The following is a 5,332-nucleotide window of genomic DNA, read 5'->3' on the forward strand; positions in this document are numbered from 1 at the left end:
TTGGTGCCCTGAACAGCAGTGTGGCAGGCAGAAATTCAACGAGTGCAGTTTTCCCTAGCAGAGGATGCAATGATGAGATAGCTGCACATATTTCATTTCTCTCTGTTATGTAACAGATCGGCAGCTCTGAGAAGGAGAAAGTTGCTGGCTTAGCCTGGCCAAACTAGCCACCATTCATAACCAACCAAAGGTTGAAGACCTGCTAGAGCTAAAATGTCCCTTTAAGCTTTTCAAGGCATGGAGGTAAATAACATCACCAGGTGCTTGTTGCTGATTGACTTGATATTAAAGGAACTGCTCAAGGGGCAAATGTAAAAGTTGGCAACTCTAGCTAGATATTGTGATTAGGTGGCACGGGGAGATGCAGGGAAGACTTTGTTTGTGGACTACCTTTGGATTGTGTAAGTCTCATTTGTTTGGGAGCCTTTCCAGGAACAAAAGAGTTGGCAGTCTTGTATAGATTCCCCAACAAGTTAATATCGGATTGTCCAGAAAACCAACTGTACAAATAATTAAGTGAAGCAAAAGGAGCAAGTCATGACAAAGGAGCAAATATATTCTTTTTAACTTCAGGTTGGCTCCAAAAGCATTCTTCTTCTGGCATCATGGTCCTCCGAGTCATGGAATGACCCTTCTGTTAGTGGAGGGAGGGTGCTCTTTGCTAAACCCCCCCTCTATTTCAGAACCTCACTTCACCCCCACTGTTGATTATGAGGATCCCATGAACACAAGGAACAGATTTGGAGTGACTGGAGTGGGAAGGGGAGGGAGGCAAGTTTTATTCTGTGAGCAGAATCTAGCTTGTGGCATTTCGGTCTCCCTTTTCAAATGAGGAAAATGAATCTTTTTTTCAGCCATGAAAAATGAAAGTGCTAGTTTACATTGTGTGTCATCACCCCTGGCCATATAATTTGATTGGTGACATTTTTGTGTGTGGCTTTTTCAGCTTCCATAAAAGTGGAGTTGTGAAAGGCAGCCTTGGAAATAGGACTTTGTGATGCAGCGAAGGATGGTGCTTCTGTACCTTTAACAAGAGGGAATTTGGGCAAGTGCAGTTCACATGGAGAGGTCAAAGAAGATGTAGTTGCTGAAATTCTCCTTGCTGCACAGTTAAGGATGATAAAGAAGCTCCGTCTCATTTGGTATCAGGTTGTTGTCTTTGGAAATACTGAAGGATCTACATTCCACCTTTAGCAGTAAAATGCAGAGGAATTTTCTGGTGAAACGGAACCAATCTGCCATGTTTCAAATTGCCCTGAAGTAAATTAAACCAACAGCCCTTGTCCAGAATAGTGTTTTCATTTCCATAGCCTTGTAGATTCTGCACATGGTTCATCAGGCAAGGTGCTTAAAGCGCAGACTATGCTATATTTAATCACAATAAGAGCTAGAGAAATGTTCAAGGCCAGCTAAGTAGCAAGTGTTTAAGCAGCATGAGGTTATGCCAGAGTTCCTGCAAATGGATATTGATTTAGAATTTGCAGGCGGACTAATATAGGCCAAAATGTTATGCTGTTATCTGGGCTAATAGGGGGAGACTGCAAGGAACAAGTCGGCATGCATAGCTACTATGACAGATTCTTTGAGCATTCAAACGTCAGAATCCATGGCTACCTCTTTGCAAACTGCAACTTTCTTGAACTATCCTTGGATGTTGGTTGGATTTGTTTTCAAATGTACTCTTTAATGTTGTGTCTGCTTTTTAATGCCATGATCTGGATGGCCTAGGTTAGTACAGGGGTGTAGCTAGGGTAAATGGAGCCCGGGGCAAAATCTGAGTTTTGCGCCCCTCCCCCCCATTTGGGCAGCATTCCTCCCCCACCACGACCAAACAACATTTTTTGCACCAGGTCATCTCAAAGTCACCATCGCATTATAGAACATAGCCCAACACACAAATCTGAACACACCCAGGGCTCCCTAGTTTAAACAACATTGAAAGTGATGCTATTTTTTGAAGACGGGGAATCCACCCTGAAACAGCATCACTACAGAGCCCAGATTCTCCTTTTAAATCCACCTTAAGGGGATACTCTGGGCTCCCTAGTTTAAACAACATTGAAAGTGATGCTGTTTCAGGGTAGATTCCCCACCCCAAACAGCATCATTTTCAATGTTGGTTATTGTGGGTTTTCTGGGCTGTGTGGCCGTGGTCTGGTGTATCTTGTTCCTAATGTTTCACCTGCATCTGTGGCTGGTATTTTCAGAGGTGTATCACAGAGAGAAGTCTATTATACACTGTGTCCAGCCTTCTCTTATAACAGACTTCTCTCTGTGATACACCTCTGAAGATGCCAGCCACAGATTCAGGCGAAACGTTAGGAACAAGATCTATCAGACCACGGCTACACAGCCTGTAAAACTCACAACTACCAGTTGAATCTGGTTTTTGAAAGCCTTCAACAATACTTTCAATGTTTTTTTAATCTAGGGAGCCCAGATTCTCCCTTTAAATCCACTCCAAAGGAGGTGGATTTAAAGAGAGAACCTGGGGAAAATTTGAGGGTGCCTGTCAGGGGAGCAATGTTTAAGCTAACAGTACCAAACTTTTAGGCTATCTTCAGAAGACTTTTCTGATTAAACCACCCAGGTTTAGTGAAGTTTGGTTCAGGAAGCCCAAAGTTATGGACCCTCAAAAGGGTAGCCCCATCTACCATTAGCTCCCATTGGAATGGGGGATGGAGCACTCCTTTTGGGGGTCCATAACTTTGGACCCCCTGAACCAACCTTCACCAAACCTGGGTGGTATCAGCAGGAGACTATCCTTATGGTACCACCAAGGTTTAGTGAAGTTTGATTCAGGGGATCAAAAGTTATGGACCCTCAAAATGGTAGCCCCATTTACTATTAGCTCCCATTGGAAACAATGGAGTATGGGGTCACCCATTTTGGGGGTCCATAGCTTTGGACCCCCTGAACCAAACTGCATCAAACTTGGCTGGTATCATCAGGAGAGTACCTGACAATAGTCTGAAATTTTGGTGCTGCTAGCCTAAAAGCTGCGCCCCCTGCAGGCCAAAAATGGGAAAAACCCTGGAAAATAGAAAAAGCCACTAACGAACCTGCAATTTTTCCGCCCACCACAAGGTGGCGCCCGGGGCGCTTGTCCCCGGATGTCCCCATGGTAGCTACGCCTCTGGGTTAGTATTAGGATGGGAGACCACCAAGGAAGTTCAAGGTCATGATGCAGAGGCAGGTAATGGCAAACCATATCTGTATGCCTCTTGCCTTGAAAATCCCAAGGGGTTCCCATAAGTCAGCTGAGGTTTGATGTCACTTTCTACCACCACTGTGTTTACGTAGTGTGTCCACTGACTTAGCAAGCAAAAATAACATTGATGGAAAACTTAACAAGCAGGTAAACTTGCATGGCTGTTTCTAAGGTATAACATTCGTAGAGTCCACCGGTACAGAGGTGCAGGAATAAGTCTTTGGAGATAATTTATTTTGTTCTTCCTCCCATGTACCTTTATAATGCTCACAAGATGTGTCCACATCTCTTTTTCTGTCCCCGTCTACTAATGTACATTTTTCATGTTATGTTACTATTCTTATTTACTGTGTCTCTTTTACCCAGACATTTGTCCTTGTGTGACTTAGTGTTGCATCTTGTTCTTTTGGGGAAAATATTGATTATTCTCCAGCCACTTTGGAATGCAATATATGGCACTCATAAATGCAGGGGCTGTTTAAAAAAAACCCTCAAATAGTCTGCACTAACACTAAATTTGTCTCTCTACCTGAGTGCTGAAATACAAGTAGAACATAGGAGAGCAAGGACATTTTCATTCTGTACTAAATTCAGTTGACTTAGTGAAACAGTGATTTTTTTTCTTCACATACTGGGTAAGAAGGCAAGGATGGAAGAATTTAAGAGGTGTTGCTTAGTAATTTTAAGCGGGATGCCAGCCTCCTGGGGATCCCCTGGAATTACGGTTCATCTCCACGCTACAGAGATCAGTTCCCATGGAGAAAATGGCTGCCTCAGAGGGCGGATTCAAAGGCATTGTATTCCACAGATGTCCACGTCCTTCCCAGGTTCCATCCCCAAATCCCCAGGAGTTTCCCAACCTGAATATGACAGCCCACCCACTCCATCCCCCACTGCTGGCTGGGGGCAGGGGAGGCTGGCAACTATACTCCAGGTTCAGTTTTGTGACTGCTAGAATGATTGCAAAATAGGATGAGGTTAGGCCTCCTCAGTGTGTTACAGAAAACATGTAGACGGATCTCCAGAGTTATGCCTTCCCCCTTATATCTCCATAACAACAGGGACTAGAGCAGGGATTGGCCAATGTTGGCCTGTGGGCACTGTGGTGTCTGCTGATACCTTTTCTGGTACCCTCCAAGTCCTTTTTGGGAAGTGGGTGGGTCCTGGTAGGGCTTTTGGCCAGCAAAGCTTCTGATTTACTATTGGAGATTTGATTTGCTGTTCAAATTTTTCTTAAAATGTTGCTTTGGTAGTAGCTGCCACCATAGCACAGTGATCTGCACCATGTTACTGCAGTTAAGCTGTAGCACTCATTTTGTGGCTGACTGTGCTTCCTGCAGCAGCCATTTTGTTTCTGTGCCCACCATGCCAGTCAGAATTCCAAGTGTGCCATAGGCTCAGTCAGAATGGGGACCCCTGGACTAGAGGCTTACTTTTTATATATATATATATATAAAAAGAACAGCCGTTGAGTATTTGGAGAATTCATTACACATATTGTATCTTTTAAAATGCGGCAGGGGGATTAAATGCCCAGGACCAGATTTCTTTTTGAAGGGGGGCAAAAGGCACTCCTACATATTATATACATATTTTTTTTCTTTATATAATCAATGTGGCAGTGCTGTCCCTGCTTTAACCCTTCTCTGGCTAATTTAAGAGTCATGGTCATACTAGCCCATTAAATGTTTAGATTTATTGAGACAAAAGCCCTTGGGAACTAACATCTGACAAAGCAGGCCCCAGCCCAGAACAGCTTCTGCCTCATTCTGTTCGACTCACACTGTGCCCACCCTAAATAGAGTTACGCCCTTTTACGACCATTGAAACCAGTGGAGGGAGAAGGGTGTAACTCTGCTTCAGAGCGGCACTGTTAATCCTGCTTTGCCTGGTGTTTTTTTGGCATACCAAATGTCTGGAATTTGGTACCAAATGTCTGGAGTTTCTGGGGTTCCGGTTTGCTGATTTTTTTTACAACAGAGGTAACAAAATCAATGGATGCACCTGCTGACAATTGAAGAAGCATACAGGATGCTTGGAGTTGCACTCTGTGGTTCAGGTAATTCCAAAAAAAACCCCCTGTCAATTAAGTCAAGGAGACTTCTGGGGCAATCTGTGAGA

Source organism: Sphaerodactylus townsendi, linkage group LG08 (assembly GCF_021028975.2).
Source record: "Sphaerodactylus townsendi isolate TG3544 linkage group LG08, MPM_Stown_v2.3, whole genome shotgun sequence".
Classification (NCBI taxonomy): domain Eukaryota; kingdom Metazoa; phylum Chordata; class Lepidosauria; order Squamata; family Sphaerodactylidae; genus Sphaerodactylus; species Sphaerodactylus townsendi.